At 41.4% G+C, this 26843-nt stretch overlaps 1 protein-coding gene across 7 annotated transcripts in view; it reads right to left on the bottom strand.

The window, feature by feature from the left end:
* Positions 1-26843, bottom strand: part of CHRM3 (cholinergic receptor muscarinic 3) — a 506787-nt gene that overhangs the window by 219570 nt on the left and 260374 nt on the right. For 5 of the 7 annotated variants that reach the window (XM_032314022.1, XM_032314023.1, XM_032314026.1 and 2 more), the window contains one exon: positions 11951-12053. The exons of the other annotated variants lie outside the window; for them this stretch is intronic. The gene's annotated coding sequence lies outside the window, so the exon portion shown is untranslated. The remainder of the gene's footprint in view (positions 1-11950; positions 12054-26843) is intronic. 7 annotated transcript variants of the gene reach the window in all.

The raw sequence follows: 26843 nt of genomic DNA on the forward strand, positions 1-26843 counted from the left end.
AACGTGGCTTCCTGTCATTTATGGGTTGGCCAGAGGCTAGTCCATCTTTTATTAATATTGGAAAAATAATCCCCACTATGTATGAAATCAAAGGAAACCCTGTAGGTTTATCTCCTGATCTGTTTACTAAAGCATTAAACAGGTCTGATTTAGAGAGTGTTCTGATGCTCCCCACGTATGGCATAACCAAAGTCTGTTTTCAGGGTCCAAGGTGGGCATAAGCCTTTCTTATCCTACCGTCCTGCTCTTATCCCCACTACCAAACGCCCCCAGCCCTTCACCTCTACACCAAAACTTATGAGGAAAGTCATCTATAATATCGTCTATAATATTCTAATATTCTGCCAATTAAAGCCAGCTTGAGACAAATGAGATTATGAGAGTCAAGCAGCAAACTTTCCTCTTATTAGTCTACTCACGTTATCATAACCAAATGCTACCGACTGGGTGGCTCAGAAATACAGACAGCTCACAGTTCTGGAGCTTATGGAAGTCCAAGATGAAAGTTCTGAAGGATTTGATTCTTGGTGGGGGGATCAGGAGGCTAGAGCTATGTTGTATGTTTTTTTTTTTTTCAACAAGGCCACTAATCCTATGGGATTAGGACCCATCCTTATGCACTCATGTGACCTTCATTACCTCCTAAAAGCCCTATCTCCAAATAAAATTGCACTGGAGGTTAAGGCTTCAACATATAAATTTGGGAGCATGCAATTCAATCCATGGTGCTCTTGAACATTATTGTAATCTTGTGAACAAAAAAAGGAAGCAGCCTGTTTTGAACTATTTGACCATGATGGTGTAGAGAGCTGAAGGTACCAATCACAATAGTTTCCTTTTTCTTTAAGATTTTTTATTTACTTGGCAGAGAGTGAGAGTGAGACAGAGAAAGAGCGCGTACAAGCAGGGGGAGCAGCAGAGGCAGACGGAGAAGCAGGCTCCCCACCTAGCAAGGCTGCATCCCAGGATCCTGGGATCATGACCTGAGCCTAAGGCAGATGCTTAACAACAAAGCCATCCAGGCGCGTCCCTCAATACCTTTTTTAGAAACCTGTGTGAAGAAAACATGGAGCAAACAGAAATGTGATGAACACACAGCAGCAGTACAAATGCTGCATGCCCTCTGATGATCGGATTTCTACTCCTAAATGCACTGAGATGTGTTTCTCCAGAGCAAGGAAGAAATGCACAGAAATGGTTAGAAAAGATGAAGGAGTCCATCTGAGGACAGGACTTACAGAAACCCAGACAAATACATGAAAACACATCTTCTCTATATCCCAATTCTTTGAACAATTAAACTTTACAATCTCTTAGCTCCCACGCCCGCTATTTCCCAGTTTCACGGTTGAGCAACAATTTTTCGTCCTGCAGCATCAAAGCCTTTATGCCTAGTTGCTATCTGCTTAGTCCTGCAGAAGGAAGGCAGACAGGACCACCATCTCCTCTTATGGAGCTGTTCTTGAGTTAAAAACGTAATCAAAGTTCTTCTTGAGAAGCGCTTTGGTTTTCTTAACTGTTCCTGCTTTTTGTTCCATTACTCACCTTTGTGATTACCCTCTAAATCCTTTTCAAATTCTCCATGCTCCTCCTGAGTAATGGAACCAATGTACTCATTAGGGTCTCATCAGTATTGAGCATAACAGCGGGATTAGCTCGCTATTTTTGAAAAGAGCCAGCGACACTGCCAAACAGGGAGGCATGAGAGTTCTTAGCTCACCTAAACTGCTAGTTCTTATTCTGTCTCTTTTTGTCTTATTTTGTCTTTCAAAATTATAACCAACTGCAGGCCTTTCATTGTCTGGAATTATCATTAATTACTTTGAGGTATTTTGAAAATCATCTCTAACTAGAGTTTAAATTCCAGAGTGTTGATTCTGCAACCTTAATTCTCTTAAGCTCCATACTGCCCCCTATTGAGTCACGTGGCCTGAGCATATGCAGAATGTTATGGACGACAAACGGTACCATGAACAAAGCAGGTTTCTTCAAAAGACAGACGCCCCATTGTTTTTTCCTTCAGAGACTGATTCCAGTCTCTGAACACTTATCTCAAAGATGTATTTGTTTTGCTCAAGATGCCTAAGAGAGAGACCACCTTTCAGACTCAAGAGGAAGAACCTGGAACAGATTCCAGGAAACAAGCCTAGGGGGAACGGACATAAGATACTGATGACATCTGAATTTGCTAATTCACTTTGAGATACTTTCATTCCCTAAGGTCTCTTGCTTCAGGATCCCTGTCAAAACATTAAAATAAGTACACTTTGATTTTATTATTTCACAACTGATCTTTCTAGACACTTGGTCTTGGGGGAAAATCCTCAGATGATGTGCCTTGGGGAACTGTAAGCCCTGAGTCTAAAAGTGGACATTCTATTTCACAACAAAATATGGAGAGAACCATGCAATCCACTAGTCCTATGCACACCCAAATTAGGAGATGTCAGCACGACTGAACAGAAAAGGCAAATACAACATAAAACATTTAGGGATCATTTAAAATTATGATTGGCTATTTTCTCCCTAGGAACAATATATAAAGCTTAAAATGGATGAATTACTATATGTTGAGATCCCCAGGTGGACATGAGGGACACAGTATAATGTCACTCTAATCTATCTTCAGATAGTTGCTTAGCAGTTATTCCCTCCAGCTGACATTTTAATTAAATTAAACCTAATACATGGACTATATTATCTATGTCTCTTGGCTAAAGAATGAAAAGCTTGTAGCCTCTGACCTTTAAAATATTTTCTTTTTCTTCCTTTTTTTTTTTTTGGTAGGAGTCAGGAAACTTCTAAAAACATGTTGAGGAAGGTAAAATTCTTTGAGCAAACGCAAGGCATATCCACCACATTTAAGAAAAATTACTCTTTGAAAGTCTTAAATCACATTTACCAATGTGTCTCTTCACAAGCCTGATGAGCTCTTCCTACAGGTTTCAAATGAAACCCAACTGCTTCCTGAAGATCTTGAGTCAGCACTTCAAGACCCTCCCTGCCCAGCTCCCGATCTGCCACCCCGAATGACTCCTTACCGGATCGGGACTATCTCATGGCTTCTCTGATCCCTAAGTGGCTTCCTCTAGCCGAGCAGCAAGGCTTCAGTCCTTAACAACTCCTACCCTAGCCTGGCAAATTTTCCCGAGTGATGCTGGTTCTTGAGCTCCTTTGGTCTCATGTAGAGACCACTCTCTAAGCAAAGGTTTCTGCTTTCTGCTAGTCTTAGCTAGTGTCCAAACAATGTAATTAATTCAACATTGGATACTTTATAGCTTCTCATCAACTCTTCGGATTCCTTTCTCTTGGATTACTCTGTGTGTGTGTATGCCTAGGTATTTTGTTACAAGCAGATGAATTAGAGATAATTCATGGATTACATATATAGTATGTGTGTGTGTGTGTGTGTGTGTGTGTGTGTCTGTGTCTGTGTGTGTGTATTTAGGTATTTTGTTATAAGCAGATGAATTAGAGATAAATATATATTTAAAAATTACCAGTCACTACATGTCACACAAACATTATGAATTTTTAAGAATACTAACACAAACAACCATATGCAACTCTTTTAAATGGTGATCCTTTCCCAAAGCAGAGAGAAAATAATTTATTGTGAATTTCCATATAAGGGGTGATTTTTTGAGAAAAACAGTCCTATTTTAAGTAACCTTTTTTTCTTAAGATGAGAAAGTACTTTTGCATGAAATATGCTCAATTTATGTTAATACAGCCCCTTCTTTTGGTGATTATTTTGCCTCGCTGGGATCAACTTAGGAATTTCAAGTATTATATGTCCAAAAACTGGCGCTCACATTAAGTTGGAGAGACCGGTTGGAATGCGAATCCATGGCATTCTGGATGTTAGGGCAAAAAGGAAAAGAGAACCGAAGAAAAAGAGAACTCCACCCACCAGCACCTTCTCTCCCTCTGAGGGTGAGCTGACCCCTGGAATATGTTCCACAACCATGCTTAGCAGCATCAACATCCCTAGGGTTCTTGCCTCCGTCACGTTACATACTTTTGTTTTCAGGGCTTGCATCAACACATAACAATAGAAAAGAACCTCAAATCTTCTCCAACCAGATAACTCCCTGATACCCCTCCCAAATACTCCACTAGGAGTTCATCTAAGTACCTCATATTTTTCACACTCAAACCCTAACTCAAGACCCCCCCGCTCCACAAACTTGGCCTTCCTACCCCATATCCTACTCTATGAATGATGCTGAAACAGATCCTTGTGTACTTACAATCATTCTCCCTATTCGTGTAATAATAAGCCCCCCAGACTCTTGGCTGGTCTCACAGAGACCTTCCCTAAGAAAGAGACATATACTGGTCTACACCTCACATCCCTGTAAATTATCGATGGATGCCACCCCTTCTCCCGTCTATTCTTCACAGAAAAGTCAGAATGAGCCTTCTATAAAATCTTTAGATTATGTCTTTCAAAGGCTTCCCAGGTCATTTTGCTTAGAATTCAAGGTCCTACAGTAGTCTACTTGGCCTTCCATGATCTGCTCCTTGTCCACCAACTTCTGATTTGATTCCATTTTCTCATGGTTTTCCTACTCTCTAGCCCAGGCTCCTGACTCCTCCCTGCCACGCTCTTCAACACTTCCAGCACACTCCTACCTCAGGGCCTTTGCAGATGCTGGTCCCTTGCCCTTCTTCTGGTCTCTCTTCCAATGTCACATTACTAAAAAGGACTTTTTGAACAATCTCTTTGAAAGAATGTTGCACCACATGCCTTTCCCACCAAGATTCTCCATTGCTCTAATACCCTTACTAAGACTGATCTCCCTGACCCTCAACATTTGATGTGTATCTCTGTACTTTCTCTCTCCTACTGTGACATGACATCCAAAAAGGCACAGCTTTTTGTTTTATTCTCTATCACAGCCTCAGTGCCTATGGATGTCTGACACAAAGCATGTAGCCAGTAAATGTCCCAGTTTTAAGATCCCTCCAAAAGAGGAAACATATGTTCTAGGAAGACATAGTGCAACTTACAGGACATTCCAAATACAAAATAATCTTACATTTGGGGACTGATTTTATGTTTTGTAACCCGCAGCATTATCAAAAATCTAATTTATAAGTCCTGCTATTTTACAATTCTTTTCACTCCCATTAAAAAAAATTCTAATCAGAGAAGTTTACATTTTTAATCATGTTCTCATCACCTCTTTATGCAAATGTTTATTTAGCCCATGCCTGGTTGTAAATCCTTCTCCGCACAGAGGAAATGCTGGAAGCTAAGGCAACAATTGGTCCTATTAGTATTTTATTACTCATCATTCCTCCTGCATGTTAATGTGTGACGCTTCAACTAGAATCCTCCCCCCCAAAAAAATTAACTGAAAAAAATCTCATTCTGTGTTTTTCAAGAAAACAAATTAGTAACATTCAAGCAGATCGCATTTTTATGCAATTGTTATTAAAAACTCCTGTGGAGAGAATTAAAGAGGTTTACGCTACTTTAAAACAAACCAGGACTAATATCTATCTATATCTATTTATCTGTTCTCTTTATAATACAAATATATCTTCCAGAATATCTTTTAATTATTATTACCTTCAACCTTTGGTTTTTGAGTTAATCCCCCCCCTTTTTTTAAGATTTTATTTTTTAAGTCATCTTTATATCCAACCTGGGGCTGGAACTCACAACCAAGATCAAGATTTGCAGGGCCTTCCAAATGAGTCAACTCGGAGTTCCCTTTATAACAACACTGTGTGTTGTTACATGACAAATGCAATCTAGTTTCAAAGTGAAGTTTCAGAACTAGTGAGAAAAACAACTTCATGTATCAAGGGCTTCTAGAATTGTGCAGACATCATATCCATTCGGACCATCTACTTGGATGCATCAGAAGCTCTTCAGCTGTTCACTAGTACAACTCTTTCTTTACCAGACTAGTATTGATAGCCACTCTGTAATGTTCTACGTTTTCAGGTTTGTCCACATGACTTTAGCAAAGTTTCAAAAGATAAGGCACTTCCGATAGGAGTTTTTAGACTAGAACATCTCAACATGGCAGGGAAAAAATTAAAGATGAAAATATTGGCAAAGAAGAAGGAAGTAACCATCCATGGCTTTAATAACATCAGAATGAGCTGCTAACAAAATACGAGCTTTCCTGGCCCTTTGACTTTGTCCAAATCCTTTAAAAATGATGCCCATCTCTCTGCTTCGGCAGAGCACATCAGATACAGTCTCTGATCTGATGAATTACCATTTTCATTGCTCATTATTTCATTTGTGTAGTTCACTGGCCAAGTCACTTCCTAGCTTGTGTCTAAAAGTAAAATGCATTGGAATTATTCATTCCACAAATTCCATAAATATTTACTAACATCTAATGCGGAGTCCAAACATGGAGGGTACTGGAAGACTATGTTTGTTCTAAAATACTCACTCTCAAGACTCATCATGAAGTGCTAGGGGAATGAGATGAATAAGAAAAAGTCAGATGTACTAGTAAATATCTGTGACAAAAGTGTATTGTTGGAACCACTTTACATATTAAAACAAAATAAGACAAACATTGATAAGGAACTTGGTATTATCAAGCACCATAGTGTGTCTGACCTATAACAAACACAGGATGTATTTATCTTTCATATTCAATTTTTAAAGTTAATCTGGACCAGCTGTAGGTCAGTTTTAGGGAAACTCTGATTAAAAAGACATCAAGGCAAATGAAAAAAAGTCATAGAAAATACAAAGCAAAGTACACTTAACCCAAGGTTCATTTTAGGTACTATTAATTTCTCTCTCAATAGCTGTTTCATGTGGTGGCAATATGGTAGATTTTATAGAGATTTTAATCTTCCTCTGTCCAGAACCCAGAGACTCGGGGATATAAGGAATTCGAAAAAAAATGGCTTTATATTATTTGAAAAGCTTTGCCTGCACTAATGTAAAACTCTAAAACATAAGGGGCATCGCTGCCTGAATCCTTTCAAATAAATTCCTAAAACAGCATGAAAAGAATCTGTGGCCTTATTAAAGCTCAATTCGCCAGAGAGAATTCTACACAAGACCAATCCACCTTGAGGACAAAAGGAAATGCAGGGGCGTCTCTTAAGCACTGTCCTGTCCTGGGTCTCTAAGGACACTCAGTGTCTGTGTGTTTGTCTCTCTCTGTGTATTTTGTCCTCCTTCTGCCCGCCACCACCAAACAGACCTTTAGGAGAAAGATAGTACTGTGCAGGCATGCTATTTGGTTAAATTAGTTCCCCAAATGCACTTTAGCTTCACGGATGAAAATAATTTAGGGTAAAGAAGGTGTAGCTACATTGATAACCTCACCACTGGTCTCCATTACCTGAATGTCAAGTGCACATTTTTATTATGTTCTTAATGCATGCAGCTTCTTGAGCTTTTTAATAATGTAAATAGTGAAATGCCCAAGGTTCTATGTGGAAGACAAAAGCATGAAATAAAAGTTGATTACGCCGTGTACAAGGGGTGCTGACACGGATCCAAGTTTCCACTCTGCAGCAAAGCACCTTACGTTTATTGATTTCTTTTAAAATTCTGATTAAAATAGCATCGCTATCCTTCAAAGGGTGTCCTTTTTGACGAAAGCATTTTGATGACAACTTATCTCTGTCCCTTCCAATGGGAAGGGAACATCTACAGGGATGGGTGTTTAGAATCTAAAGGAAAGATTTCAGTGGCTGAAACAGTGGTTTATAAAGTCACCGGACAGTCACCATGAGTGCACCAAGATCTCTGGTGCAGCTCAGATAAATATTGGATTTATCTTCTGTATCGGTGAAAACAAAGGCCTGTTTATCTGAGTCACAGATGAAATGATCCCAGCTATAACCATCACCTCCCCACCTAACAAACACATGCCCCAAATCCTGTTATTCTGCCTAAAATTTACCACGAGGGAGGGACATTTAATAAACCACGGTGGCTGTGCCATAAAATTAATCTTATAATAGTGTCACTGACAAATTACGAAATCTCTTTGCTCCTGATGGTAACAAGATACCAGGAATGCATTAAGTGGCAATTGGTGGGAGACGTCAATAACATTTTAGCCTCTGAGTCACTGCCTGGAGGGGCAGGCAAGCAGAAGATTAGTCCAAGGACCGATGCACAGATGGAGGAAAATTGCCTCGGTATCTTCAGCTACACCTAGGCACTTTCTTCCATTTGCTCCTAAAATTCAGTGCCTCAGTGCCTCCGTCTTTCAACAAAGCCTGAACTTGGTCTTCATCCCACCGAAGCGTAAATGATCATTAGCAGTTTCCTTCATTTCTGTTATTATAACTGAAGAGGTGTAAGCAGAACTGACCAGACAATTTCCTATTTATAAACAATCACGCTGGCTGTTGGGTGGAGAACAGATTGATTGGGGGACCAGAACAGAGCGAGAAGGTGATTTGGGGACCATGGCTGCACATCAATGAGACAAGGAAGTAATGGATGCCACGTGTACCTGGGGGGAGGGGGTGTGTGTGAAAACTAACAGAGAGACGAATGGAGATTTCAGAGCAGTGGTTTGAAACCCCAGCTGCACCTGTAAATCATTTGAAGAGCTTTTTATAAATTCCAAAGCTCCAGCTCCACTCTGAGATTTGGACTTAATTTTCTGGGTACAACCTGGGCACCTGCATCTTCTCACCCTGAGGGCTGAGAACCACCAAGTCTGGGCTAAACTTGAACTAGATGGAGTAGATGTGGAGAGGTTAAGTAGAGGGAATATTCTCTTCTATGGCAACTAGATTTCTAAAATGAGTAAGTGGTTTAATGGCAGTGCCAGTGACAGAGAAAGAGGAGACTGGGGACCCAGATTTTTATGTGAACTCTCCTGGTTTTTTGACTTGGTAATTTTGAAAAACATATACATGTCCATTTTGTGTAAGTCACAAAACCCAATAAAAAAAAAAAAACAAAAACAGTCAACTAATCTTCGACAAAGCAGGAAAGAATGTCCAATGGAAAAAAGACAGCCTCTTCAATAAATGGTGCTGGGAAAATTGGACAGCCACATGCAGAAAAATGAAATTGGACCATTTCCTTACACCACACACAAAAATAGACTCAAAATGGATGAAGGACCTCAATGTGCGAAAGGAATCCATCAAAATCCTTGAGGAGAACAAAGGCAGCAACCTCTTCGAGCTCTGCCGCAGCAACATCTTCCTAGGAACAACGCCAAAGGCAAGGGAAGCAAGGGAAAAAATGAACTATTGGGATTTCATCAAGATCAAAAGCTTTTGCACAGCAAAGGAAACAGTTAACAAAATCAAAAGACAACTGACAGAATGGGAGAAGATATTTGCAAACGACATATCAGATAAAGGACTAGTGTCCAGAATCTATAAAGAACTTAGCAAACTCAACACCCAAAGAACAAATAATCCAATCAAGAAATGGGCAGAGGACATGAACAGACATTTCTGCAAAGAAGACATCCAGATGGCCAACAGACACATGAAAAAGTGCTCCATATCACTCGGCATCAGGGAAATACAAATCAAAACCACAATGAGATATCACCTCACACCAGTCAGAATGGCTAAAATAAACAAGTCAGGAAATGACAGATGCTGGCGAGGATGCGGAGAAAGGGGAACTCTCCTACACTGTTGGTGGGAATGCAAGCTGGTGCAGCCACTCTGGAAAACAGCATGGAGGTTCCTCAAAATGTTGAAAATAGAACTGCCCTATGACCCAGCAATTGCACTATTGGGTATTTACCCTAAAGATACAAACGTAGTGATCCGAAGGGGCACGTGCACCCGAATGTTTATAGCAGCAATGTCCACAATCGCCAAACTATGGAATGAACCTAGATGCCCATCAACAGATGAATGGATCAAGAAGATGTGGTATATATACACAATGGAATACTATGCAGCCATCAAAAGAAATGAAATCTTGCCATTTGCGACAACATGGATGGAACTAGAGCGTATCATGCTTAGCGAAATAAGTCAAGCAGAGAAAGACAACTATCATATGATCTCCCTGATATGAGGAAGTGGTGATGCAACATGGGGGCTTAAGTGGGTAGGAGAAGAATAAATGAAACAAGATGGGATTGGGAGGGAGACAAACCATAAGTGACTCTTAATCTCACAAAACAAACTGAGGGTTGCTGGGGGGAGGGGGTTTGGGAGAAGGGGGTGGGATTATGGACATTGGGGAGGGTATGTGCTTTGGTGAGTGCTGTGAAGTGTGTAAACCTGGTGATTCACAGACCTGTACCCCTGGGGATAAAAATATATGTTTATAAAAAATAAAAAATTAAATAAAAAATAGGGAGTTGGGGGAAATTGGAAGGGGAGGTGAACCATGAGAGACTATGGACTCTGAAAAACAATCTGAGGGGTTTGAAGTGGCGGGGGCGGGGTGGAGGTTGGGGGAACCAGGTGGTGGGTATTAGAGAGGGCACAGATTGCATGGAGCACTGGGTGTGGTGCAAAAACAATGAATACTGTTATGCTGAAAATAAATAAAAAATAAATTAAAAAAAAAAATGAATGTATGGCCATGGAAGTCAAGCTAGTGGCTGTCTTTGGGGAGACTTAGTGGCTGGAAGGATCACAAGGGAGGATTCTCAGATGACGATCATATTCTGTTCTTGATCTGCTTGCTGGCCCCTCAGGCACATTAACTCTAGTAAAGTCTTTCAAATGTAAAAAAAAAAACAAACAAAAAAAACAAACTGAGAAAGATCTGACATGTAGGTGACCAGTTGCAAATTCTGTTTAAATCAGGGAGTTAAACTCTAATTATGGATTTCAGACATTCACAGAATAGGAGTGAAATTCTTTGGAGACTCTTGGAAACACGTAATTAATTATCTGATCCTTCATTATGAATAAAGGTGACCTGGTGTACTTGATACATTGTAACCCTCCCTCCCTCTCTCCCTTCCAAGTCGAGTTATAACACTCTTTGTAAAGCAACATAAAAAAATTTTTGCAAGGTAGTGGGTTAAGTAGTAAAGCTAGGTCCTCATATCTGATTAACTCTCAAGTCTGTGCTGCTTTCCAAAAGTGATTTCCAGCACTTTTTTGGGGGGGGAGTTATAGAGTTTTAATTTTGAAAATATAATTTATGTAGATAGGAGTTTTAAAAAATTTATGTCAGTATCTCAACAAAGCCTACCATATTTCTAATAATATTTTAAAAGTTGAATACCAGAACACAATGAATCTTGTAATCAAGGATCCTTGATGGTATCACCAACCTTGATGGTAACACCACACACACACACACACACGTGCACACGCAGTAGTTATCCAAATAGTCTGAATCGGATCACATCAAGAGTTACATTTTAGAACATTTCCTTCAGGAGAATTCATTATATAGTGAAACTGTCAGACACTCTATACTTTGTTTCTTAAATCATATTTATATCGTGATACACCAAGGGAGTAATTGTCACAAACCTCAGAGATGAAGGGATCACTTATTGATTCACACATGTAATTATTTAGTTCATAATTTAGCATTCAGTTTTGTCTAAGCCTGGACTAATTTTTAGGAAAAAAAAAAAGAAAAGACGTTTATACCTTTCTGTTGGACCTTGAACTATAGATATTATAATCATAAACATACCAGAGGATCTGTCATATCTCAAATACTTGATTTCCATGAAATTGTAGATAAATCTTATTATTTTCAGAATCCTATGAGCATAGAATTTCCCCTCTTTCCTGGAATGAGAGTATGCTTACTATGTATCACATAAGAAAGAAAATAAAGGGGTCTTTGGGAGGATGGAAAGTCATGCTATAAACATATACTTCACAGCAGAAAAGACAAAGGTCATCTCTGACACAAAAATTTTACTCCTCAGGACATACTGTAATCTCCGTGAAGAACCAGAATGACAGGAACGGTTCCTGTTGCATCATAAATAGGATTCAAAACCATGGGGAAGCATCTGTGCAAAGTTTACATTACCTATTCCAGGTAGGATCCTTAAAGCAACCCAATTGATTAAGGACTCTGCTGTGCGCTGAATTTTTCTTGCAGGAAGAAAACAGGGGCCATGTCCCCAAGAAAGCTGAAGATCAAACAAATAAAGAAGAGGAAAATTAATCTAAATCAAAACAAAACATGAAGGAGGTTACTTGGATCACTAAACTGTGAGAGAGCATTTAATTAATTTATTTTATTTTATTTTTTTTAAAAGATTTTATTTATTTTATTTGACAGACAGAGATTACAAGTAGGCAGAGAGGCAGGCAGAGAGGGGAGGAAGCAGGCTCCCTGCTGAGCAAAGAGCCCGATGCGGGGCTCGATCCCAGGACCCTGGGATCATGACCTGAGCTGAAGGCAGAGGCTTTAACCCACTGAGCCACCCTGGCGCCCCCAGAGAGCATTTTATTTATTTTTTCCCCGTTTTATCGAGATATAACACAACGTACATCACAACATACGTTGTGAAATAATTACTGCTCTGAGTTTAGTTAGCAACCATCATCTCATACAGATATCTTAAAAACAAAGCAAAAAAGAAAAGAAAAATAGTTTCTTTCTCCTGGTGATGAGAACTCTCAGGAAGTTTGCACCTTTGATCACCCTTCTTCTATTCCTCCAGAGATGGCATTTTAATTAAATGGTAAATTCTATAAATAGAGATGTATGCCAGCATTTTCCAGATATTCATCAAGAAAACCTTTTCTTCTATAATACCTGTTGGCATCCTGCTGAATGAGTGAGTCACGTCAGCTATTGGGGGAACAATGAATTTGTGGAACCCACCTGTCCACACAAATATCACATCTGGCGGCCTCTGTCCTAGGGTCTCATGCCCTCAGTCTGAAACTTGCAATAATTGGGAGTACCTTATTAGCCTTCCCCCTTAATATGTATACATAATGCATATATATATTTGTATTAAAAAGCTAAGTGTTGAAATTCCTTCCTAAGTTTTATAGCAAATGAGCAAAGAATCACTCACCTAATTAATACAATTTATTTCATGGCAACAAGTATGTGACATTCACGCATCATTTTGATCAGCCTTTACCGAGTGAATAAGAGGAATCAGATATTGGGTTGGAAACTGAGTAAGACTTGGTGCTGCCTTCAAAAAGCCTGAGCCCAGTCAAATGGAAGAGGCCACGTTAGATGGAGATCTGATTACTTGCCCGACCACGGTACAGAGAGGGTACAGAGGGTCTTTAAGCCAAGTCTTGAAAGCTGAGTGGGGAAGTGGCAGACGGACAAAGGGCTTGGGGGCGGAAGGGAGGAGGATGTTCAAGCGGCATGTTCAAATGCAGGAAGCCGTGAGGGGGAACGACATGTTCCGAAAGCCGCCTTAATGGGCGCACAATAGTGAGAGGAAAACAGAACATACACAAACAAATGGCAGAACATCTTTTTATGGATTTCAATTACTATACATCAGCCTGACAGGACTAACAAAGACACCTGCCCCACCAAGTGTAGAGAATGTGACCCCTGTTCCAAAATCCTGTCTCCTTCTGGCTTCACAACCGCTGTAAGAGAGGACAGTGGGACCCATGGTTGAGGGGAGACCATGGTTGAGGGGTTTGCCCAAAGGACAAAGTCAGTCACACAGACTGAGGCTGAAGGTGTGGGCCAGTCCTCCGCTGGCTGCAAGGAGAGGCTCCCCAGGCCAGGATTCGTCAGCAAGTGCATGTGGTATGATGAACATCGCAGGGTCATTCCAGTCACCGTCCTGTTTCCTGTCAGGAGCTTTCTCGCTGTGTGTGGCAGAGGGGGCTCTGGGCACAAGGACACCATCTCTAATATCACCCTTTCTGTTTCCAGCCTCACGAGTGCAAGTGTGGGTGGAAACACCAGATTGTGCTTCTAAGTGCGCACTTCTTCACCTGTGAGTTGGGATAAGTTCGAGGCTATGTGTCTCTGTACGGTCCATGGCAGGCAATGGTGGCTTCTGTGGGCTGCCCAGCCACAGTGGAAACACTGGTCATTCTGCCTAAACCCTGCTGGGATCCCTGAATTCCCTCTGTGGACTTAACTGTTATAGGAGCCTCCCTCAGGCTTGGTGGGATTTTGCAGTGGAAATCGTCAAGACTCAGATAACTTTGCTGATGCCCTGTGAGGATGAAGGGCTGTGACGTCGGTAAGAAGTTGGAATGGTTGCATCCACACTCAGATGGGAAAAGAGGCCAGTGCTCACTTGTGACAAAAACGGGGCGAGGGGGTGCGGAGATGGGGGGAAAGCGGGTTTAGCGATGCCAAAGTGAAGATGCCTTGTGCGTGACACACAAAGGAAACGCTTGTGTAAGAAACAAAAAAATCAAAAGGAGCCCGTAGCATTTGCCAGAGGATGAGAAAGAAGAACAGCTACCGAGGTTGGAAGAGACTGCAGACGGCGATTCCCCTCCTTCTCCTCCTGCTTTTCTCTTTAATAAAATCCAGAAATGAAATCAGCTTAAAACATGACTTCCCCAGTTCAACTTCTCATCAGGAAGGTGAGAGACTGGAACATTTTCTGGTAGCCCCCCAAACTGCCCCACCCTCAAGGAAGAGGAGAGCGACTTCTACTTTCAATGCTTTTCCGATTGAGAAATTATATGCTTGTTAATGGGCTTTCTCATACCTGATAATGTATTAGGAATTATTTTTGCTTTCAAGAAGAATATCTGCTTGGAAAGACAGCTCCTGCTACAAAGACCCTCCAAGTGGATACCAATTCCAGGCCACCACTGAGCAGTAATGCCTGGAAAATGGACACTGGAGGTATGTCAGACAATATCCAAATAATGGCATCATCCAGAATGCAGTTTCTAGCAATTGTCTTGCCTTTTGACTGCTTGACCTACTGTGCTTTTTTACCACAGAAGGAAGCTTATTCTTGGGTGGGATGCAACAGATAGAGTATTAAGATAAAGTATTTCCCCAAACCAAAAGAAAGTGGCAAAAAATCAAAGATTCTTTGAGAAACCCCCTAATGGAGGAAACCTGGAGATAAGACATTTAATAGAGAAACTGGACTATCCACAGAATCCTAGAATGGGTGATCTATGGGAAGACATCTGTGTCAAGTGTATTCCCCATGTGTTTGTGTGAACACTTAGTTAACTCATAGGGTCCAACAGATCTGAGCTCAGCGCTTTGCAATAGAACTCAGCACTTCCTGGCAAGACAGAGATCAGTTCCCTAGAAAACGCTGACAATGAGCCCGCATGGATGTAGACTCTGGAATGACAAAGCAGCTTCTGTGAAACTCTGTACCAAGAGAATCTGAATAGATAATCCTCACAAGAAGAAGTCAGGGGCAGGAGAATTGGTAGAGGAGATGAGGGAGGCAGAGAGCAGGGGAAGAAGTAGTAATCATTCCCTTTTGCTGCTAACACATGAGACATCTCTTAATTCATCAAATCATTTCAATAACTTCATGAAGTGGGTCTCACTGTCATTAGTTCTTCATAAATGAACAAACTGGTTTTTTTTAAGAGGCTGATTGACAACAAGAAGTGGCCTAAGTTGGAATTTGAATCTGTGTTTTCTGATATTAAAGTGATTTCCTTGATTAAGCCTCACTAATAGTATGGCTTATATAAAGCCATACATAAACTTTAAAACTCTAAGTAGCAATGAAAGAAATACAAATAAATAAGAAAGTGACACAGAATATGTTAACTAAAATTATAAATCATAAAATGTGAATGTAGATGAGGTTCTTGGGAAAACAAATGATAAACTCATATATTTCTGGTGGTACTTTAGATGTGTACAGCCCATTGAATCCCCAATCTCACCTATACCTATATTAAGAGTCCCTAAATATATTTATATCCTTGGATTTAGTAATCTTACAAATTATCCAAAATAGCAATTCAAAATTAGAAAATGGCATACTTAGGAAAATGTTCACTGCAGCCTTATTCATTATAGTGAATAATGGAAACAATTTGTATATCCAACAGGGGAGAATCTAAAAAAATGTTGCTATATTAACTCCACAGTACATTAAGTAAGCATTAAAGTAACAAATAAGTGTCAATATGGAGAATGATAAAGAACACCGTATATAAAATTGTATGTTCTGATTATAAGTAGGAACAAAATATATATGTGAGTTAATACTAGCTAGTGACCACAAAAAAGATAATAGTCATGCTAGGCTAAAGTAGCTATGAACACATTTAAGAAATCTTAATCCCCTTCTCACCGTATAATTTAAAATTGTACTCATTTAAAGTATCCATTGAATTAAAATACAGACCCACAAACACAATATCATCGGAGTGTGTGTTCATGTGGTTAAATGGTTTCCAGCATCTACAATATTATTTTGTTACATCATTAACCATTTGATAGTGGAGGAAGAGGGAAGGAGATACACTTTGTATGATGCCAGGATAAAATAGACCTATTTTAACATAATGGTGAAAATCAATTGTTTTTATATCACGGCAGTCCATGGAAAATTAGATAAGATTACGATTTGTTGACATAATTGTCAGTGTATATGATATTAAAAAATTTTTTATAAACTGTATATGATTTTAAATGGCTCTATGACCAACAGTCTTTTCCACTGTGTATTATAGCTTTCACCTTCTCACAGTCCCTCCATCCCATTTCCTTTTTATTTTTAAAAGATTTATTTATTGTGTGAGAGACAGACAGAGAAAGAGAGAGAGAGAGAGCAAACAGAAGTGGCAAGCAGAGGGAAAAGCGGGCTCCCTGCTGGGCAGGGAGCCCGATGCAGGACTCGATCCCAGGACCCTGGTATCATGATGTGAGCCGAAGGCAAATACTTAAACAACTGAGCCACCCAGGAAGCCCCCAGCCCCTGCCCTGCCAATCCCATTTTCTAGGAAAAAAAGCTCAAGAAATTAGCTCAGCTATGGAATTCTTCTACTCCTTCATTTTCTGCTCTATAATGTCACCCATGTCCCCAGCAAGGTCTCTTCCAACTCTGGGAAGTCATTTTGTCTTTGTCCAGGCAAGAAGCAGCATTTGAAGAAACAAAACCAAGTCCTCGGGCACTTGCTTCAGCCTCATGTAAGACTAAAGGTGAGCAAGCAAGCGTGCATCATCTGTCTCATACGGTCTCATGTTCATCTCTGTCCACTCTTGGTCTCATTCTTGGTTTTAGGCAGTAAACCTTAGCATTTGCTGCTCCTTTGTCTTCTAGAAGTGAGATGAAAATAGAGAAGCTTCTTGGAAGGCGAAGGTGCTTCCTAGTTTATAAATGTTACAAATCATTAGAAATTCACAAACCATGTCCCTGCCCTTCCCTCCACATTATACTTACTCATTTGTGCATAAAAAGAAACACAAATTAAGTGGAATTCAGGTACTGTTCTGTTTCTTTTGGACCGGTTAGCACCTCTGTTTACCTTCTCTTTCATTCTAAAATGTGTGTGTGTGTGTGTGTGTGTGTGAGGGAGAGAAAGAGAGAGAGAGAGATGCATAGTGGAAAGAGATGTGCCTTCAATAGATTTGGGAACAGAAAAAAAGGTGTTTGTCTCCAGACATGACTTTTTCTATCTGCTCTGACTACGGGGCAGGTTTCCTTATGGATCTGCATGCTTTTGACTGTGCTGACGTTATAGTTAAATTCACCACTGGTAGGTAAGCCGTCTGCCTTTTCTTGATCTGCTCTGGTTGGGTAGACATCTCTGTTTAACTCATCTCGCCTCCTGCTGACAATGAAGCCTTTTCTGGGGGTGTGGCTGTGATGCCCCTTCAGCCTAGGGCTGCAGTGCTCAGGTCAGAAGTGCCCTTGGCTACGTGATGGCACCCAAGTGCCAGGGACAATTTGTCTGGCTATCTCAGAGTCCTATCTCTGCTACATAAGAACCCAAGTTTCCAGGCGTCCCTCTGACCTAGTGTGCTGAACTGCTGGGCTCACTGGGATGCTGTAGGAGGCTGCCCAGGACATAGCTTCCTGTCCTGGTGCACACCTCATTTTCACTGACACACCTCTCATTCTTTGGGCTAAAATGCCAAGAGACAAAGTTGGCAGGCACACACTCTGCAGCTTCATTTCCTCCCTTCCACTGTCATTCCTTTTTGGCAGAATTCCTCAGGCTCAGCAAAGGAGTATGCTTTCCCTTCTCTTTCTTGGCATCATATTCTCTTACTAGCAGAGAGTGAGCCTAAGGGTATTAAGTTGTCCCCCCCCCCCAAATAGAATATGACATGAGTTCTCTGGGCTTGGCTCTTGATAAACTTAAAAAAACAAAAACAAAAAACTAGAAAATTAAAAAACAAAACAAAATAAAAAAAAAAGAACAAACAAAAAAAATGCCCTGAACAACTCTTTATAGCCATGCCAGAGTCACAAGAATGGAGTGTAACCTACATTGATCAGCTGTACCCCACAGCCCCCGCAAAAAGCACCTTAGAAGATGTACAAAATAAATAACTGTTTTCAGGAACCAGCCAACAGATAGTGCAGGACTGTGATGACTGAAAGACAGGAAACTAATAAGCAAAGATAAGACAACACCTGGGCTCTTTGTGTGGAAGAGATTTCTGGAAAGTGGGCAGAGGAACTGGGCAGAGGGTGGTTGCCTCCCTGAGTTGAGAAAGCGGTGATCGGAGTTTGAGGAGTCCAGAAAGCCTACATATAAGGTGCTCAATAAGGTGAGTTATCAGGCAATGCTAAATAAAATCTCAATTAGAAGTCATCCCACACCCCTAAGAATGGCTGACATTAAAATGAATGACCGTACTCATGTTGGCAAAGGCTCTAACTCCCATATGTGGCTGAGGGGAATGTGAAATGGTACAACCACTTTAGAAAACAGTCTGCACTTTACTATGTAGTTAAACATATACTGTGTACATAGCTGAGCCATTATACTCGTAGTTCCTTTCCCAAGAGAGATAAAAACATGTATCTGTACAGAGAGGGTTTCTTAAGAGAGAAAGAGATTAACACATGAGCAGAGTTCGAGGAGGTAGGGGCAGAGGAAGAGGGAGAGAGAGAATCCCAAGCAGACTCCACGCTTCACATGGCAGTTGATCCCACGACCCTGAGATCATGACCATAGCCAAAATCAAGAGTCGGATGCTTAACTGAACCATCCAGGAGTAACTATACAGACACTTTTTTAAAAAGACACTTTACGTAAATGTTCATAGTAACTTCATTCACAGTTACACTGCACTGGAAAAGCAGATGTCCCTCAGCTGGAATAGAGAAGCAAATCTAGATAATATCAGACAATGCGATTAAAAAATGCAACAAAATGGAAAAAAATGCAACAAAACGGGTGAACTGCTAATATTCCTGGATACCACGTGGAAGCCTCAAAAACACTATGCTGAGCAAGAGAAGCCAGGCACAAAAATGTCTATCAGAGGGTTCCATTCTTACAAAACTCTAGAAAAATGAAATCTAATCAATGGGTAAGAAAGCTTAACAGTGATTGCCTGAGGCGACAGAAAAAGAAGGGCCATGAGGGAACTTGGTGCGGTAATAGAAATGTATTATACGACTTGACTTAGTGATAACAACATGGTAGATAAATCTGGGGTATATAGCTTTTTTATTTTTCTTTTTTTAAAGATTTTATCCATTTATCTGACACAGAGAGAGAGAGCGATATCACAAGCAGGCAGAGCATCAGGCAGAGAGAGAGGGGGAAGCAGGCTCCCCGCCGAGCAGAGAGCCTGATGTGGGGCTCCATCCCAGGACCCTGAGCTCATGACCTGAGCTGAAGGCAGAGGCTTAACCCACTGAGCCACCCCGGCATCCCTGGGGTATTAAAAAGATTTTATTTATTTTAGAGCTAGACATAGAGAGAGAGAGTGGGGGAAGGGCAGAAGGAGAGGGAGAGAAAGAATCAGACTGAGCGCTGAGCACAGAGGCCAACACGGGGTTCGATCCCAGGACCCTGAGATCATGACCTGAGCTGAAATCGAGAGTCAGATGCTTAACTGACTGAGCGCCCCAGGTGCCCCAGATGAATCTGTTTAACCTCATCCAAATATACACTTAACATGGTGCTTGTTATCATATATACATTATACCTCAATATCATTGGTTAAAATAAAACAACTGGCTTCTTAATTCTTTTAAAATACCAGAGATGATCTCTTCAAGATTAAATATTTTATCTTAAAAAACAATTTTTAATATTAAGATATTAATTTAGGGGCATTGGGGAATATGCACATCTTGCATCTGTTTTAAAATAATCCAGTGTCCATGGATCAAGGGGGCCACGTAGAAGACACAAGCTGTCTGTGTGCTGCTACATACTGAAGCTACGGGGTGAGTATGCTCCTCTGTCAACTTTGGAATGAATCCGCAGTTTTTTTTATCTGAAATGTTTTTCAAACCTAGCAGATTGCATTTCTTTAACTAAGATATTATCTTTAACATATGTTAGGGTGACATGTATGTTTTAACCTGCTCCTGTCCCTATGCTCATCCCCAGATAGTGTGGTGAAGTCTTTCTGGGTCTTTCTTATGTTTTCTCAACTGTCCTTCGCTTTTCTCTTTTTATTTTTTAGTCAATGGCAGCTCTCAGATGTGAAACAACGTGTGTCACACATGTAAGTTAAGACCTGAATAATCTGAGGGGAAATGGGTTAAATCTGAGGCTGGTTCATTCTATGAAACAATAATGAATTTCAGTAAACCTGGCCTGCAGAAGAGAGGCTCTTTCAGGAATAAACAAAGTGTAGAGAAACACCCACTTGGTTCCATGAGCTGAATGTCAAGTCTGCTTTAACAAGCTGATAGAAACGGACAGAACCAAGAAGCCAGTTCAACACAGTGAACACCAAGAGACAGTCATGAAAATTTTTCAAAGGGAAAGGAAGTGGGACTTCATTATCTTCATCCTAGTTCTCCCTTTGAAGGCATCAGAATTCTTGCTAACTTCAGGGAAAGTGAGTGGCAGGCTCGAAGTCACATGAGAGGGGTTTGGGTCCACAAGCACTGAGCCCCGTCCCGATGAACACAAGACTCTAACAGGCTCCACGCTGACAAAGCCTCCTAGCCTTTCCAGTGAGATCGAAGCTCAGAATGCAGTCCGTCAGCATAGAAACTGATGAACAAAGTAGAAGGCAGTGTTCAACTACGTAGGCAGGGATGCCCTTTAGAGAAACTAATGTCCCTTCCAGTTTCTTGGTGTTGTACAAAATGGAATATGGCATTTCCTTCTTGATCCTATTATCTCTAGAACCACCCATTCTTTCTGTTAATAACACCCCAAACTGTTTTTCTAATGAGCAAGAATGGACCAAAAAACAAAAACAAAAACACCCAAACCCAAAACCACGTACTGATTACCAACAAAGAACATACACTTCTGCAATCACACTCTGATGTGATAAATTAGAGTTCTGTTTTCTAAAACCAACACATTATGGATGAACTGGGAACTGTTCTTCATGTTGAACTAGAACAACACAACACCAGGATGTTTAACAGTGCAAGCTGTACAGAAACAATGCTTAATCCCATTATTGTGGGGCTCTAATATTCCTGTGGACACAGTTTTTTAAAATTTTAACTTAAACTCCTTGTAACACATTTCACCTTAGTAACAGGAGCTTAAAGAATTCCAAAGGGAAGAGTATGACTATACAGAACAAGGGTCAGAAAAACATTTTAGGGGCGCCTGGGTGGCTCAATGGGTTAAGTCTCTGCCTTAGGCTCAGGTCATGATCTCAGGGTCCTGGGATTGAGCCCCACATCGGGCTCTCTGCTCAGCGGGGAGCCTGCTTCCCTCTCTTTCTCTCTCTCTGCCTGTCTCTCTGCCTACTTGTGCGCTCTCTCTGTCAAATAAATAAGTAAGATCTTTAAAAAATAACTTATTTTACTTTTGTAAATATTTTATTTATTTATTTGACAGAGAACTAGAGAGAGAACACAAGTAGGCAGACAGACAGAGGGAGAAGGAGAAGCGGGCTCCCTGCTCAGGGAGCCCCTCAATCATAGGATCCTGGGATCATGAGCCAAGCTGAAGGCAGCCACTTAACCGACTGAACCACCCAGCCGCCCCCAGAAAAATATTTAGAATAGAAAAGTCTTACATTTCTTTCTTTTCCAAGATGTTCTGTATTTAATTATTCTGAAGGACCTCAGGTAGAGAGTATGATACGCTAGGGATCTAACATTTCTGTGGATGTAAAGAAGTAAATCATTATCCTTGCCTTTGGGAAGTTTACATCGTTTTTTGAGAAAAAAAATAATCATGTCATCAGAATAATGATAGAAAGTTACATATACACACATATAATACATGTATGGTGTGGGTCCGTCCGTCCATCCATCCATCCATCCTCCTCCAACGTGGTGCTCAGTGTTATTGGGAGTGAGTCCTATAGCACTGTGGGAAAGCCGTAGATCCATAAAAGATAAACTGAAAAAGAAGGAAATGCTTTCTAGGAGATAAGCTAGATCTTAAATTCTGGGTATAATTCATAAAATAACAGAGGAGGGAAGTGCCTCAAGGATAAGGGGGGGGCAATTAAAACAAAGGCAAAGAATCAAGAATCAAGATGATATACTGTGGGACCAACGGCAGAATAACACTGAGCTCAGTTAAAGGAAATTAGGCTGGAGCCAGACTGGGAAAAGCCTTGAACGCCGGTCATTAGGAATTTGTGGTTTATCCTGAGAGCAAAGCAGAGTCACTCACTGAACATGTTGAGTAGAAGGCTGATGGGATAGAGATCGTTATGTGAAAGAGACTTGTAGTCAATGCTGAATACGAACCAGGAGCCAGGGACCAAAGTAGTGGAGGCCAAATGAAATTCGTAAAGTATATCCTCAAATGATGAATGAAGAACATTTCTAAGTAGTAGTAAATTCCCAATAAAATTAGGTGCTTCGAGGGTGCCTGGGTGGCTCAGTGGGTTAAAGCCTCTGCCTTTGGCAAGGGTCATTGGGCTCTTTGCTCAGCGGGGAGCCTGCTCCCCCTCTCTCTCTGCCTGCCTCTCTGCCTCCTTGTGATCTCTCTCTCTGTCAAATAAATAAATAAAATCTTAAAAAAAAAAGGTGTTTCAAGTCTGCACACATTGCCGAATTTCGAGACAATTCAACACAAAACACTGATTCCATATCTTTTGGGAGTTGTGGGAGAAAGCAGCAGGTTTTATACCAGAGTTATGAAGTTATAGGGACACAGAGAAGGGTGGGTTCAGTTCTCATCAGGCAGGAGGAGGTGGGAGATTCGTGCTGGTCCTGCAAAGTGGGGTAGAGTTTTGACAGAAAGACAAGGGAGATGAGGGGATTCAGGTGCAGAGGAGCACAGGAAAATGTCCAGAGGCTGCATTAGGGAACAGGGTATATGGCCTGCCTGGTGCATCTGTACTTACGGAAGTGGCTCTTGCAAAAGGAAAGATAGAGGGGAGGCTTCTTCAAGGAAATCCCCTTTGGGTTTCCGTCTCCTCATGGAGAGCAACATTTTATAGCTTGAATTCACACTGAATTCACGTCATAAGTTGAAAGATAATCAATCTGTAACAGGGAGTTGAAACAGAATCGTGATGGGGCTCAGTCAACAGTGGGGATCGTGAGGGAAAAGTGAGGCCTTGGAGGAGCTGGAGGACCACACCCAGAGTCCAGGCACACAGCGACTGACGCAGATGCCGAGGCAGGGCTGGAATGGAAGGGATGGGCGCTGAAGAGCCTCATGAAGAACACAGTTGACTAGACGTTGATACTACAAGATTGCTTCTGATCGCAAGATCGCTTTTGATCGCTGAGGCATCCATTTCCAAGACACTCATCTCAAGTCAACATACTACCACTGTGGGACATGGCTGCTCGTAAAACCCCCCAGCGAAGGAACCAGGCTTCTCCCACACATGAAGTTCCCCTTCTATAAAGCCCTGGGTCACTGAGGTAACCGACCACCTCAGTGATCCCACGCTTTCCTACCTAAGCCCTACTTCCCACTTTCATGTTTTAAATGTGTCCCTCATGAGCCCATTAACCCATGGACACCCCATCCCTGGACCCAAAAAAGGGGGCTCCCTCTTCCTACCCATGACTTCACTGTGGGCCCCTGGGTGTCCCTTCCACCTTTTAGAATCTGTGAAGAATAAATATTCTTCCTCAAAGTTCCCCGAAGATTGTTGCCGAGATGTGTTTTGAAACTGTAAGAACTACAAGGACTGGTTGAGCCCCAATATTGGCTCTGACCGGGGAAAAGTCGGGGGGGGGGCCTCAGTGCAGGTCCTATGGGCCCAGGTGACTCCAGCAGGCAGAGACCAACACAAGAACTTCTCAACTGAACAGATATAAAAGCGAAAGGAGGTTATTCACATATTTTGAAGGCCCAGTTACCAGGAGAACAGTAACTCCTTTGAGATAAAAAGGAGAAGGAAATGCACTCGTGTGTGTGTGTGTGTGTGTGTGTGTGTGTGTGTGTGTGTGTGTGTTTAAATTTCAAGAGCAATGTAAACAGTTCTGTGTTTCAGAGCCGTTAATTTTGATGGAAGGGTGACTCATTTGGTCATTTAAACAATTAACAACACAGAAAGTAAGCCTTGGAGAGATAGTTTAAAGATTAAAATATACAGGCGACCTACCTGCCTGGCAGCTGTGAGAGTTATGTGAGCAGAAACATGCAGAATCGGAAGGAGAGAGTGTAAGACAGGAGAGGCAGACTCATTCTTAGGGAATAACTATTTTAGGAGGCAGGAGGTGGAAAAGAAGACTCCAGCCAAAACCCCAGAACCAACTAGAGAAAGTGGAAAAACACAAAGATTCTCAGATATTACTGATGGCAAGGTTAAAAAAAAAAAAGGGTAACAATTGCCTCAAATTCTAAAAAGGTTCCAGGTAGAAAAGCTGGAAAAACTGGTTAGGTTAGAGAAGAGAAGTGTTCACTGAAAACCATTATTTTGAGAAAATGAAGAAAGAGAAGCCAAATGACGGTGAGTTAAAGGGCAGGGGACACAGCGGAGTCTTACGATGAAGGGAACACAGGAAAATGCATGCTCGCGGGAGACAGCACCAGGCAAGCAGTGGGGCACTGAAGGTTTTTATTTATTTTTTTCAAAGATTTTATTTAGTCCTTTGAGAGAGAGAGAACACAAGCAGGGGGAACTGCAGGCAGAGGGAGAAGCAGACTCCCTGCTAATCAGGGAGCCTTACGTGGGACTGACTCCATGACCTGAGCGGAAGTCAGATGCTCAACCAACTGAGCCGCGCAAGCACCCCTTTGACTCTTTTTAAAGATTTTATTTATTTGAGAGGGGGAGAGAACACAAGTGGGGTGGAGGGGCAGAAGAAAAGGGAGAAGCAGACCCCCTGCTGAACAGAAAGCCTGATGCGGGACTCAATCTCAGGACCCTGTGATCAAGACCTGAGCTGAAGGCAGACGCTTCACCAACTGAGCCACCCAGGCACCCTGGGCACTCAAGCATTTTTTAGAATGAGTGAAAAGAAGGCAGGGAGGTGAGGTCATCCAACATTTAAAAGATTTTAAGACAAGATTTTAATTTTTAAAGTTTAAAATACCAGGGTAAGGAAACAGTAGTAAGCTCAAAGGGCAGATGTCCAAGGCCAGAGAGATAGTATGAAAAGTCTGGGTCGAAACGGGGATGTTTTTGAAGAGACACTTCTCCAGAGACAGATGGAGGGATGAGAGAGCCGGAGGGTAGGGCCGGACGTGTTGAAGATGCCTACAGGGCACATGTGTGAGCTCTGGGTTCCTCAGAAAAGCAGGTGACAGGGTATCCTAAGAGTAGTTGGGTTAGAGGGACAACATGGAGGATTGGGGGTGAAGAGTGAAGGAGAACTGGCAAAGCCACTGTGATGAGGAGACTCGGACATTCTGGAAGGCCGACAGGAGGCCTGCTGAAAAGCCAGGAAGACCCACATTCACCATGGGCCTTGTCTACATGGTTTGTGGGAGCTTCCAATAGTGTCTTGTGATAATGACATAGGAGGAAAGCTTCATGGAGAGTGACCGCGGAGGCCTGACGAGGGAAAGAGGCTGGGGTAAGAGAGAAAAGGGCAGGGTGGGGTCGGACGAGGTCTGTGTTATCTGAAGGGGACTCACAGAGCTGCCTCCCCAGGAGACTCTGAGGAACGAAAGGACCCACAATTCACGAGGAGAGATTCTGAAGATAAGGGATGCGAGAGAGCAAAATAGACACTGAAAGGGGTCCTTCTGCCAAAGGAGTAAAGGCAATTGTTTTCTCCCTCTCACAGAATAAAAAAGGAACATGTTTGGAAAGTATCTGGATACACACAGAGGGCCTGGTTTGTTCGAAGGAAGCAAGAACCAGTGTGCTTGGGACTTTCATTCTAGAGCACCAAGAACAGGACCACACACAAGCTAGAATGTAAAAAATGCTTTTGGTACTGTTCAATCAGTGATAAATCAAACATGGAATAAAGGTACTTTCCTTCTCAAACTACACACATGATCTAACAGAGCTGGGTTGAGTAGGACGACTTACTTGAAGATAGTGCTTTATAGTCAGAAACAAGGAACTCTGTAAATATTTACATACAAAGAGGGTTCTTGGACAAGTGAATAGTCATCTATTGCTTTCTGATGTCATGAAAATATTTTTTGAATGAAGACTGTCTTTGAATTTTGGTAGCTTTCTTCTGGGGGCCAGAAGGGACACCCTAAAGATAAACCTGACTATTATGTAAACATGGTGTCGTGACTAAGAGAAAAAAGAGATGAATTTTCAAAAGTGTTATATATATTTTAAAAGTTTTTTTTGATATTTAAGAGGTTTTCACTTACCACCCAAGACAGCATGCCACTGGTTCCCTAGCCTGGTGAAATCAATAAAATTCTCTTAAAGAAGAAATTTCTTTCTTTCTTTTTTTTTTTTTTAAAAATTTATTTATTTATTTAAGAGAGAGAAAGTGAGACAGAGCATGAGCGAGGAGAAGGTCAGAGAG

This window comes from Mustela erminea, chromosome 14, assembly GCF_009829155.1.
Source record: "Mustela erminea isolate mMusErm1 chromosome 14, mMusErm1.Pri, whole genome shotgun sequence".
NCBI classification, from domain to species: Eukaryota; Metazoa; Chordata; class Mammalia; order Carnivora; family Mustelidae; genus Mustela; species Mustela erminea.